This window comes from Sorex fumeus, unplaced genomic scaffold (assembly GCF_029834395.1).
Source record: "Sorex fumeus unplaced genomic scaffold, SorFum_2.1 ptg000002l, whole genome shotgun sequence".
NCBI lineage: Eukaryota > Metazoa > Chordata > Mammalia > Eulipotyphla > Soricidae > Sorex > Sorex fumeus.
This window is the reverse complement of record NW_026606059.1, coordinates 80,200,322-80,213,232: the sequence shown is the minus strand read 5'-3', so window position 1 is coordinate 80,213,232 and position 12,911 is coordinate 80,200,322. Positions and strand designations below refer to the sequence as shown.

The following is a 12,911-nucleotide window of genomic DNA, read 5'->3' as shown; positions in this document are numbered from 1 at the left end:
GTCAACGCCCTTCCCCCTCCGGGCAGGCTTGGTGGCGCGGATCAACACAAGTCCATTTGCTTTTCTGCTCCAAGCGGCTGGTTCTCTGTGCTAAGTCCTTGTGCCTCCGGGGCCGTGGCCGTGCCGGAGAGCCGCTCGTGGGGGGCAGCTGGCGACCTTGGTGGGGCGTGGGGGACGGCCCACAAAGCCCCCCTTCCCATGAGGTCCCCGCCGCTCCCCCGAGCCCGGCTCAAACCCGCTTTCCACAAGGCTCCCGTGCGGCCGCCATCTTTCTTTCCAGAGAGGAGCAGGCGGGCTGGTCAACGCCCTTCCCCCTCCGGGCAGGCTTGGTGGCGCGGATCAACACAAGTCCATTTGCTTTTCTGCTCCAAGCGGCTGGTTCTCTGTGCTAAGTCCTTGTGCCTCCGGGGCCGTGGCCGTGCCGGAGAGCCGCTCGTGGGGGGCAGCTGGCGACCTTGGTGGGGCGTGGGGGACGGCCCACAAAGCCCCCCTTCCCATGAGGTCCCCGCCGCTCCCCCGAGCCCGGCTCAAACCCGCTTTCCACAAGGCTCCCGTGCGGCCGCCATCTTTCTTTCCAGAGAGGAGCAGGCGGGCTGGTCAACGCCCTTCCCCCTCCGGGCAGGCTTGGTGGCGCGGATCAACACAAGTCCATTTGCTTTTCTGCTCCAAGCGGCTGGTTCTCTGTGCTAAGTCCTTGTGCCTCCGGGGCCGTGGCCGTGCCGGAGAGCCGCTCGTGGGGGGCAGCTGGCGACCTTGGTGGGGCGTGGGGGACGGCCCACAAAGCCCCCCTTCCCATGAGGTCCCCGCCGCTCCCCCGAGCCCGGCTCAAACCCGCTTTCCACAAGGCTCCCGTGCGGCCGCCATCTTTCTTTCCAGAGAGGAGCAGGCGGGCTGGTCAACGCCCTTCCCCCTCCGGGCAGGCTTGGTGGCGCGGATCAACACAAGTCCATTTGCTTTTCTGCTCCAAGCGGCTGGTTCTCTGTGCTAAGTCCTTGTGCCTCCGGGGCCGTGGCCGTGCCGGAGAGCCGCTCGTGGGGGGCAGCTGGCGACCTTGGTGGGGCGTGGGGGACGGCCCACAAAGCCCCCCTTCCCATGAGGTCCCCGCCGCTCCCCCGAGCCCGGCTCAAACCCGCTTTCCACAAGGCTCCCGTGCGGCCGCCATCTTTCTTTCCAGAGAGGAGCAGGCGGGCTGGTCAACGCCCTTCCCCCTCCGGGCAGGCTTGGTGGCGCGGATCAACACAAGTCCATTTGCTTTTCTGCTCCAAGCGGCTGGTTCTCTGTGCTAAGTCCTTGTGCCTCCGGGGCCGTGGCCGTGCCGGAGAGCCGCTCGTGGGGGGCAGCTGGCGACCTTGGTGGGGCGTGGGGGACGGCCCACAAAGCCCCCCTTCCCATGAGGTCCCCGCCGCTCCCCCGAGCCCGGCTCAAACCCGCTTTCCACAAGGCTCCCGTGCGGCCGCCATCTTTCTTTCCAGAGAGGAGCAGGCGGGCTGGTCAACGCCCTTCCCCCTCCGGGCAGGCTTGGTGGCGCGGATCAACACAAGTCCATTTGCTTTTCTGCTCCAAGCGGCTGGTTCTCTGTGCTAAGTCCTTGTGCCTCCGGGGCCGTGGCCGTGCCGGAGAGCCGCTCGTGGGGGGCAGCTGGCGACCTTGGTGGGGCGTGGGGGACGGCCCACAAAGCCCCCCTTCCCATGAGGTCCCCGCCGCTCCCCCGAGCCCGGCTCAAACCCGCTTTCCACAAGGCTCCCGTGCGGCCGCCATCTTTCTTTCCAGAGAGGAGCAGGCGGGCTGGTCAACGCCCTTCCCCCTCCGGGCAGGCTTGGTGGCGCGGATCAACACAAGTCCATTTGCTTTTCTGCTCCAAGCGGCTGGTTCTCTGTGCTAAGTCCTTGTGCCTCCGGGGCCGTGGCCGTGCCGGAGAGCCGCTCGTGGGGGGCAGCTGGCGACCTTGGTGGGGCGTGGGGGACGGCCCACAAAGCCCCCCTTCCCATGAGGTCCCCACCGCTCCCCCGAGCCCGGCTCAAACCCGCTTTCCACAAGGCTCCCGTGCGGCCGCCATCTTTCTTTCCAGAGAGGAGCAGGCGGGCTGGTCAACGCCCTTCCCCCTCCGGGCAGGCTTGGTGGTGCGGATCAACACAAGTCCATTTGCTTTTCTGCTCCAAGCGGCTGGTTCTCTGTGCTAAGTCCTTGTGCCTCCGGGGCCGTGGCCGTGCCGGAGAGCCGCTCGTGGGGGGCAGCTGGCGACCTTGGTGGGGCGTGGGGGACGGCCCACAAAGCCCCCCTTCCCATGAGGTCCCCGCCGCTCCCCCGAGCCCGGCTCAAACCCGCTTTCCACAAGGCTCCCGTGCGGCCGCCATCTTTCTTTCCAGAGAGGAGCAGGCGGGCTGGTCAACGCCCTTCCCCCTCCGGGCAGGCTTGGTGGCGCGGATCAACACAAGTCCATTTGCTTTTCTGCTCCAAGCGGCTGGTTCTCTGTGCTAAGTCCTTGTGCCTCCGGGGCCGTGGCCGTGCCGGAGAGCCGCTCGTGGGGGGCAGCTGGCGACCTTGGTGGGGCGTGGGGGACGGCCCACAAAGCCCCCCTTCCCATGAGGTCCCCGCCGCTCCCCCGAGCCCGGCTCAAACCCGCTTTCCACAAGGCTCCTGTGCGGCCGCCATCTTTCTTTCCAGAGAGGAGCAGGCGGGCTGGTCAACGCCCTTCCCCCTCCGGGCAGGCTTGGTGGTGCGGATCAACACAAGTCCATTTGCTTTTCTGCTCCAAGCGGCTGGTTCTCTGTGCTAAGTCCTTGTGCCTCCGGGGCCGTGGCCGTGCCGGAGAGCCGCTCGTGGGGGGCAGCTGGCGACCTTGGTGGGGCGTGGGGGACGGCCCACAAAGCCCCCCTTCCCATGAGGTCCCCGCCGCTCCCCCGAGCCCGGCTCAAACCCGCTTTCCACAAGGCTCCCGTGCGGCCGCCATCTTTCTTTCCAGAGAGGAGCAGGCGGGCTGGTCAACGCCCTTCCCCCTCCGGGCAGGCTTGGTGGCGCGGATCAACACAAGTCCATTTGCTTTTCTGCTCCAAGCGGCTGGTTCTCTGTGCTAAGTCCTTGTGCCTCCGGGGCCGTGGCCGTGCCGGAGAGCCGCTCGTGGGGGGCAGCTGGCGACCTTGGTGGGGCGTGGGGGACGGCCCACAAAGCCCCCCTTCCCATGAGGTCCCCGCCGCTCCCCCGAGCCCGGCTCAAACCCGCTTTCCACAAGGCTCCCGTGCGGCCGCCATCTTTCTTTCCAGAGAGGAGCAGGCGGGCTGGTCAACGCCCTTCCCCCTCCGGGCAGGCTTGGTGGCGCGGATCAACACAAGTCCATTTGCTTTTCTGCTCCAAGCGGCTGGTTCTCTGTGCTAAGTCCTTGTGCCTCCGGGGCCGTGGCCGTGCCGGAGAGCCGCTCGTGGGGGGCAGCTGGCGACCTTGGTGGGGCGTGGGGGACGGCCCACAAAGCCCCCCTTCCCATGAGGTCCCCGCCGCTCCCCCGAGCCCGGCTCAAACCCGCTTTCCACAAGGCTCCCGTGCGGCCGCCATCTTTCTTTCCAGAGAGGAGCAGGCGGGCTGGTCAACGCCCTTCCCCCTCCGGGCAGGCTTGGTGGCGCGGATCAACACAAGTCCATTTGCTTTTCTGCTCCAAGCGGCTGGTTCTCTGTGCTAAGTCCTTGTGCCTCCGGGGCCGTGGCCGTGCCGGAGAGCCGCTCGTGGGGGGCAGCTGGCGACCTTGGTGGGGCGTGGGGGACGGCCCACAAAGCCCCCCTTCCCATGAGGTCCCCGCCGCTCCCCCGAGCCCGGCTCAAACCCGCTTTCCACAAGACTCCCGTGCGGCCGCCATCTTTCTTTCCAGAGAGGAGCAGGCGGGCTGGTCAACGCCCTTCCCCCTCCGGGCAGGCTTGGTGGCGCGGATCAACACAAGTCCATTTGCTTTTCTGCTCCAAGCGGCTGGTTCTCTGTGCTAAGTCCTTGTGCCTCCGGGGCCGTGGCCGTGCCGGAGAGCCGCTCGTGGGGGGCAGCTGGCGACCTTGGTGGGGCGTGGGGGACGGCCCACAAAGCCCCCCTTCCCATGAGGTCCCCGCCGCTCCCCCGAGCCCGGCTCAAACCCGCTTTCCACAAGGCTCCCGTGCGGCCGCCATCTTTCTTTCCAGAGAGGAGCAGGCGGGCTGGTCAACGCCCTTCCCCCTCCGGGCAGGCTTGGTGGTGCGGATCAACACAAGTCCATTTGCTTTTCTGCTCCAAGCGGCTGGTTCTCTGTGCTAAGTCCTTGTGCCTCCGGGGCCGTGGCCGTGCCGGAGAGCCGCTCGTGGGGGGCAGCTGGCGACCTTGGTGGGGCGTGGGGGACGGCCCACAAAGCCCCCCTTCCCATGAGGTCCCCGCCGCTCCCCCGAGCCCGGCTCAAACCCGCTTTCCACAAGGCTCCCGTGCGGCCGCCATCTTTCTTTCCAGAGAGGAGCAGGCGGGCTGGTCAACGCCCTTCCCCCTCCGGGCAGGCTTGGTGGCGCGGATCAACACAAGTCCATTTGCTTTTCTGCTCCAAGCGGCTGGTTCTCTGTGCTAAGTCCTTGTGCCTCCGGGGCCGTGGCCGTGCCGGAGAGCCGCTCGTGGGGGGCAGCTGGCGACCTTGGTGGGGCGTGGGGGACGGCCCACAAAGCCCCCCTTCCCATGAGGTCCCCGCCGCTCCCCCGAGCCCGGCTCAAACCCGCTTTCCACAAGGCTCCCGTGCGGCCGCCATCTTTCTTTCCAGAGAGGAGCAGGCGGGCTGGTCAACGCCCTTCCCCCTCCGGGCAGGCTTGGTGGTGCGGATCAACACAAGTCCATTTGCTTTTCTGCTCCAAGCGGCTGGTTCTCTGTGCTAAGTCCTTGTGCCTCCGGGGCCGTGGCCGTGCCGGAGAGCCGCTCGTGGGGGGCAGCTGGCGACCTTGGTGGGGCGTGGGGGACGGCCCACAAAGCCCCCCTTCCCATGAGGTCCCCGCCGCTCCCCCGAGCCCGGCTCAAACCCGCTTTCCACAAGGCTCCCGTGCGGCCGCCATCTTTCTTTCCAGAGAGGAGCAGGCGGGCTGGTCAACGCCCTTCCCCCTCCGGGCAGGCTTGGTGGCGCGGATCAACACAAGTCCATTTGCTTTTCTGCTCCAAGCGGCTGGTTCTCTGTGCTAAGTCCTTGTGCCTCCGGGGCCGTGGCCGTGCCGGAGAGCCGCTCGTGGGGGGCAGCTGGCGACCTTGGTGGGGCGTGGGGGACGGCCCACAAAGCCCCCCTTCCCATGAGGTCCCCGCCGCTCCCCCGAGCCCGGCTCAAACCCGCTTTCCACAAGGCTCCCGTGCGGCCGCCATCTTTCTTTCCAGAGAGGAGCAGGCGGGCTGGTCAACGCCCTTCCCCCTCCGGGCAGGCTTGGTGGCGCGGATCAACACAAGTCCATTTGCTTTTCTGCTCCAAGCGGCTGGTTCTCTGTGCTAAGTCCTTGTGCCTCCGGGGCCGTGGCCGTGCCGGAGAGCCGCTCGTGGGGGGCAGCTGGCGACCTTGGTGGGGCGTGGGGGACGGCCCACAAAGCCCCCCTTCCCATGAGGTCCCCGCCGCTCCCCCGAGCCCGGCTCAAACCCGCTTTCCACAAGGCTCCCGTGCGGCCGCCATCTTTCTTTCCAGAGAGGAGCAGGCGGGCTGGTCAACGCCCTTCCCCCTCCGGGCAGGCTTGGTGGCGCGGATCAACACAAGTCCATTTGCTTTTCTGCTCCAAGCGGCTGGTTCTCTGTGCTAAGTCCTTGTGCCTCCGGGGCCGTGGCCGTGCCGGAGAGCCGCTCGTGGGGGGCAGCTGGCGACCTTGGTGGGGCGTGGGGGACGGCCCACAAAGCCCCCCTTCCCATGAGGTCCCCGCCGCTCCCCCGAGCCCGGCTCAAACCCGCTTTCCACAAGGCTCCCGTGCGGCCGCCATCTTTCTTTCCAGAGAGGAGCAGGCGGGCTGGTCAACGCCCTTCCCCCTCCGGGCAGGCTTGGTGGCGCGGATCAACACAAGTCCATTTGCTTTTCTGCTCCAAGCGGCTGGTTCTCTGTGCTAAGTCCTTGTGCCTCCGGGGCCGTGGCCGTGCCGGAGAGCCGCTCGTGGGGGGCAGCTGGCGACCTTGGTGGGGCGTGGGGGACGGCCCACAAAGCCCCCCTTCCCATGAGGTCCCCGCCGCTCCCCCGAGCCCGGCTCAAACCCGCTTTCCACAAGGCTCCCGTGCGGCCGCCATCTTTCTTTCCAGAGAGGAGCAGGCGGGCTGGTCAACGCCCTTCCCCCTCCGGGCAGGCTTGGTGGCGCGGATCAACACAAGTCCATTTGCTTTTCTGCTCCAAGCGGCTGGTTCTCTGTGCTAAGTCCTTGTGCCTCCGGGGCCGTGGCCGTGCCGGAGAGCCGCTCGTGGGGGGCAGCTGGCGACCTTGGTGGGGCGTGGGGGACGGCCCACAAAGCCCCCCTTCCCATGAGGTCCCCGCCGCTCCCCCGAGCCCGGCTCAAACCCGCTTTCCACAAGGCTCCCGTGCGGCCGCCATCTTTCTTTCCAGAGAGGAGCAGGCGGGCTGGTCAACGCCCTTCCCCCTCCGGGCAGGCTTGGTGGCGCGGATCAACACAAGTCCATTTGCTTTTCTGCTCCAAGCGGCTGGTTCTCTGTGCTAAGTCCTTGTGCCTCCGGGGCCGTGGCCGTGCCGGAGAGCCGCTCGTGGGGGGCAGCTGGCGACCTTGGTGGGGCGTGGGGGACGGCCCACAAAGCCCCCCTTCCCATGAGGTCCCCGCCGCTCCCCCGAGCCCGGCTCAAACCCGCTTTCCACAAGGCTCCCGTGCGGCCGCCATCTTTCTTTCCAGAGAGGAGCAGGCGGGCTGGTCAACGCCCTTCCCCCTCCGGGCAGGCTTGGTGGCGCGGATCAACACAAGTCCATTTGCTTTTCTGCTCCAAGCGGCTGGTTCTCTGTGCTAAGTCCTTGTGCCTCCGGGGCCGTGGCCGTGCCGGAGAGCCGCTCGTGGGGGGCAGCTGGCGACCTTGGTGGGGCGTGGGGGACGGCCCACAAAGCCCCCCTTCCCATGAGGTCCCCGCCGCTCCCCCGAGCCCGGCTCAAACCCGCTTTCCACAAGGCTCCCGTGCGGCCGCCATCTTTCTTTCCAGAGAGGAGCAGGCGGGCTGGTCAACGCCCTTCCCCCTCCGGGCAGGCTTGGTGGCGCGGATCAACACAAGTCCATTTGCTTTTCTGCTCCAAGCGGCTGGTTCTCTGTGCTAAGTCCTTGTGCCTCCGGGGCCGTGGCCGTGCCGGAGAGCCGCTCGTGGGGGGCAGCTGGCGACCTTGGTGGGGCGTGGGGGACGGCCCACAAAGCCCCCCTTCCCATGAGGTCCCCACCGCTCCCCCGAGCCCGGCTCAAACCCGCTTTCCACAAGGCTCCCGTGCGGCCGCCATCTTTCTTTCCAGAGAGGAGCAGGCGGGCTGGTCAACGCCCTTCCCCCTCCGGGCAGGCTTGGTGGTGCGGATCAACACAAGTCCATTTGCTTTTCTGCTCCAAGCGGCTGGTTCTCTGTGCTAAGTCCTTGTGCCTCCGGGGCCGTGGCCGTGCCGGAGAGCCGCTCGTGGGGGGCAGCTGGCGACCTTGGTGGGGCGTGGGGGACGGCCCACAAAGCCCCCCTTCCCATGAGGTCCCCGCCGCTCCCCCGAGCCCGGCTCAAACCCGCTTTCCACAAGGCTCCCGTGCGGCCGCCATCTTTCTTTCCAGAGAGGAGCAGGCGGGCTGGTCAACGCCCTTCCCCCTCCGGGCAGGCTTGGTGGCGCGGATCAACACAAGTCCATTTGCTTTTCTGCTCCAAGCGGCTGGTTCTCTGTGCTAAGTCCTTGTGCCTCCGGGGCCGTGGCCGTGCCGGAGAGCCGCTCGTGGGGGGCAGCTGGCGACCTTGGTGGGGCGTGGGGGACGGCCCACAAAGCCCCCCTTCCCATGAGGTCCCCGCCGCTCCCCCGAGCCCGGCTCAAACCCGCTTTCCACAAGGCTCCTGTGCGGCCGCCATCTTTCTTTCCAGAGAGGAGCAGGCGGGCTGGTCAACGCCCTTCCCCCTCCGGGCAGGCTTGGTGGTGCGGATCAACACAAGTCCATTTGCTTTTCTGCTCCAAGCGGCTGGTTCTCTGTGCTAAGTCCTTGTGCCTCCGGGGCCGTGGCCGTGCCGGAGAGCCGCTCGTGGGGGGCAGCTGGCGACCTTGGTGGGGCGTGGGGGACGGCCCACAAAGCCCCCCTTCCCATGAGGTCCCCGCCGCTCCCCCGAGCCCGGCTCAAACCCGCTTTCCACAAGGCTCCCGTGCGGCCGCCATCTTTCTTTCCAGAGAGGAGCAGGCGGGCTGGTCAACGCCCTTCCCCCTCCGGGCAGGCTTGGTGGCGCGGATCAACACAAGTCCATTTGCTTTTCTGCTCCAAGCGGCTGGTTCTCTGTGCTAAGTCCTTGTGCCTCCGGGGCCGTGGCCGTGCCGGAGAGCCGCTCGTGGGGGGCAGCTGGCGACCTTGGTGGGGCGTGGGGGACGGCCCACAAAGCCCCCCTTCCCATGAGGTCCCCGCCGCTCCCCCGAGCCCGGCTCAAACCCGCTTTCCACAAGGCTCCCGTGCGGCCGCCATCTTTCTTTCCAGAGAGGAGCAGGCGGGCTGGTCAACGCCCTTCCCCCTCCGGGCAGGCTTGGTGGCGCGGATCAACACAAGTCCATTTGCTTTTCTGCTCCAAGCGGCTGGTTCTCTGTGCTAAGTCCTTGTGCCTCCGGGGCCGTGGCCGTGCCGGAGAGCCGCTCGTGGGGGGCAGCTGGCGACCTTGGTGGGGCGTGGGGGACGGCCCACAAAGCCCCCCTTCCCATGAGGTCCCCGCCGCTCCCCCGAGCCCGGCTCAAACCCGCTTTCCACAAGGCTCCCGTGCGGCCGCCATCTTTCTTTCCAGAGAGGAGCAGGCGGGCTGGTCAACGCCCTTCCCCCTCCGGGCAGGCTTGGTGGCGCGGATCAACACAAGTCCATTTGCTTTTCTGCTCCAAGCGGCTGGTTCTCTGTGCTAAGTCCTTGTGCCTCCGGGGCCGTGGCCGTGCCGGAGAGCCGCTCGTGGGGGGCAGCTGGCGACCTTGGTGGGGCGTGGGGGACGGCCCACAAAGCCCCCCTTCCCATGAGGTCCCCGCCGCTCCCCCGAGCCCGGCTCAAACCCGCTTTCCACAAGGCTCCCGTGCGGCCGCCATCTTTCTTTCCAGAGAGGAGCAGGCGGGCTGGTCAACGCCCTTCCCCCTCCGGGCAGGCTTGGTGGCGCGGATCAACACAAGTCCATTTGCTTTTCTGCTCCAAGCGGCTGGTTCTCTGTGCTAAGTCCTTGTGCCTCCGGGGCCGTGGCCGTGCCGGAGAGCCGCTCGTGGGGGGCAGCTGGCGACCTTGGTGGGGCGTGGGGGACGGCCCACAAAGCCCCCCTTCCCATGAGGTCCCCGCCGCTCCCCCGAGCCCGGCTCAAACCCGCTTTCCACAAGGCTCCCGTGCGGCCGCCATCTTTCTTTCCAGAGAGGAGCAGGCGGGCTGGTCAACGCCCTTCCCCCTCCGGGCAGGCTTGGTGGTGCGGATCAACACAAGTCCATTTGCTTTTCTGCTCCAAGCGGCTGGTTCTCTGTGCTAAGTCCTTGTGCCTCCGGGGCCGTGGCCGTGCCGGAGAGCCGCTCGTGGGGGGCAGCTGGCGACCTTGGTGGGGCGTGGGGGACGGCCCACAAAGCCCCCCTTCCCATGAGGTCCCCGCCGCTCCCCCGAGCCCGGCTCAAACCCGCTTTCCACAAGGCTCCCGTGCGGCCGCCATCTTTCTTTCCAGAGAGGAGCAGGCGGGCTGGTCAACGCCCTTCCCCCTCCGGGCAGGCTTGGTGGCGCGGATCAACACAAGTCCATTTGCTTTTCTGCTCCAAGCGGCTGGTTCTCTGTGCTAAGTCCTTGTGCCTCCGGGGCCGTGGCCGTGCCGGAGAGCCGCTCGTGGGGGGCAGCTGGCGACCTTGGTGGGGCGTGGGGGACGGCCCACAAAGCCCCCCTTCCCATGAGGTCCCCGCCGCTCCCCCGAGCCCGGCTCAAACCCGCTTTCCACAAGGCTCCCGTGCGGCCGCCATCTTTCTTTCCAGAGAGGAGCAGGCGGGCTGGTCAACGCCCTTCCCCCTCCGGGCAGGCTTGGTGGTGCGGATCAACACAAGTCCATTTGCTTTTCTGCTCCAAGCGGCTGGTTCTCTGTGCTAAGTCCTTGTGCCTCCGGGGCCGTGGCCGTGCCGGAGAGCCGCTCGTGGGGGGCAGCTGGCGACCTTGGTGGGGCGTGGGGGACGGCCCACAAAGCCCCCCTTCCCATGAGGTCCCCGCCGCTCCCCCGAGCCCGGCTCAAACCCGCTTTCCACAAGGCTCCCGTGCGGCCGCCATCTTTCTTTCCAGAGAGGAGCAGGCGGGCTGGTCAACGCCCTTCCCCCTCCGGGCAGGCTTGGTGGCGCGGATCAACACAAGTCCATTTGCTTTTCTGCTCCAAGCGGCTGGTTCTCTGTGCTAAGTCCTTGTGCCTCCGGGGCCGTGGCCGTGCCGGAGAGCCGCTCGTGGGGGGCAGCTGGCGACCTTGGTGGGGCGTGGGGGACGGCCCACAAAGCCCCCCTTCCCATGAGGTCCCCGCCGCTCCCCCGAGCCCGGCTCAAACCCGCTTTCCACAAGGCTCCCGTGCGGCCGCCATCTTTCTTTCCCCATCACCCCATTTTTGATGGGGCTAGATGTTTTCTTCTTGTAGGGTTCAACCAGTGCTTGTATGTCCTTGATACCAACCGTTTATCAGATGGGTTTGGGTAAATATCCTTTCCCATTTCGTAGATATCCTTAAGAACTGGATTTTTTAATTTAAGAAGAGATAAATGTTGGATACTTTTAGCCTATTTACTAGAAAAACAGATATTTCATGATTATTCTAAGTTGTTGCAGATAACTATCCTAAAAAAAATAGATGACAACTTGTTCTAGAACAAAGAGCTAGTATGATGAGCCGATATTAGAATTCAGATAGGGTTTTTTTGTTACCACATCCTAAGAAGATAAAATACAGAAGTTGAGAATGGGTTAAAGAAGTCATAACCACACCACTTACCTTGAGAGTCAGAATCTCAATCCTGAGTAGCTGGAAAGGCTAGAACCCAGGTGAAACTATTTCACTGTGTAGCCCCGATTTCTAAAATGCATCTAGAAACTTGGTGCATCTACACAGTGGAATACTATGCAGCTGTTAGGAAAGATCGATCACGATCACGATCATCCTGTTGTTTGTCGAGTGCCTTGAGCAGGCACCAGTAACATCTCCTTCGTCCTAGCCCTGAGATTTTTAAAAAGTGCCATATTCAAGGCTCTTTCAGGATTAGGAGAATGAGGCTCATCATTGTTACTGGTATTTGGCATATTAGGTACACCACGGGGAGTTTGCCAGACTCTGCCATGTGGGCAGGTTACATTCGGCCGCTTGCCAGGTTGTCCAAAGTAAGAATGAGATAATAAGATGTCCCACGGTGACAAATGTGGCCGCGCACTTCTGGGAGCTGGGTTTTATAGTCTCTGGGTCTTGGCCATTGATGGGATTACACTGCGCTGGGGCTCAGTTGGTGGGTGTGATCCTGCCTACTGGAAGATGGAGGATCTGGGTGGAGGATGCTCAGCCACGATCTGAGCAGGCTTGGAGATCTCAGCCCCTGGACCCGCATGCCTTTTTGCCTCTGCCGGTACCTTCATTCGTGTGGAGGGTGGTCTCAGAGTGGTTGTGGCTGGTATTGGAGGTCTTCGGCTCCTGGAGCTCTGCTCGGGGCGGGGAGGGAAACTCAACCCACCCCCCTCCAAGAGGCCCTGGAGAGGACAGTCAGGCGTGGGGGCAGGAGACTCTGCACTGTTTTCTTCCAGGAGCTGGGTTTTATAGTCTCTGGGTCTTGGCCGTTGATGGGATTACACTGCGCTGGGGCTCAGTTGGTGGGTGTGACCCTGCCTACTGGAAGATGGAAGATCTGAGTGGAGGATGCTCAGCCACGATCTGAGCAGGCTTGGAGATATCAGCCCGAGACCCACATGCCTTTGTTCCTCTACCAGTACCTTTATGCCTGTGGAGGGTGGTCTCAGCATGGTTGTGGCTGGTTCTGGAGGTCTTTGGCTACTGGAGGTCTGCTCGGGGCGGGGAGGGAAACTCAGCCCGCCCCCCTCCAAGGGGCCCAGTGAGGACATCCAGGCGCAGGGGCAGGATATTCTCGTTAGGAAAGATAAACTCATGAAATTTTTTTCTTATACATGGATGGACATGGAGAGTATTATGCTAAGTGAAATGAGTCAGAAAGAGAAGGAGAGACATTAGAAGGACTTCACTCATTTGTGGAATATTAAAAAACATAAGACTGACACCCAAGGACAGTAGACACTAGGACCAGGATTATTGCTCCACAGCTGGAGGCCTGTCTATGAGCTGGGGAAGAAGGCAACTGGGACTGAGAAGGAATCACTAAGTTAATGATGGTTGGAGGGATTGTTCGACATGGGAGAAGTGCGCTGAAAGTAGATAAAGGACCAAACGTGATGGCCTCTCAGTATCTATATTTCAAGCCATAATGCCCAAAAGTAGCAAGAGAGTAGTGGGGAAAATGTCTGCCATAGAGGCAGGGGAAGGGTTGGAAAGGGGGGGAAACTGGGGACATTGGTGGTGGAGAATGTGCACTGGTGGAGGGATGGGTGTTCAATGACTGAAACTCAAACATGAAAGCTTTGTAACTGTATCTCACAGTGATTCAATAAAAAAATAAATAAAAATAAAACTTAAAGGATGCACATATTTATACAACCCATGAGTAACATAATATTCTGCTATTCACAGTAAATTACATGAGCCTTTTCATATTAATAATAAAAATCAATCAGACTGCTAGGTGA

At 64.0% G+C, this 12,911-nt stretch overlaps 1 protein-coding gene across 1 annotated transcript in view; it reads right to left on the bottom strand.

Annotated features, from left to right (window-relative positions):
* Positions 1-12,911, bottom strand: part of LOC130041872 (regulator of G-protein signaling 22-like) — a 94,886-nt gene that overhangs the window by 46,186 nt on the left and 35,789 nt on the right. The gene's annotated exons all lie outside the window — the stretch shown is intronic.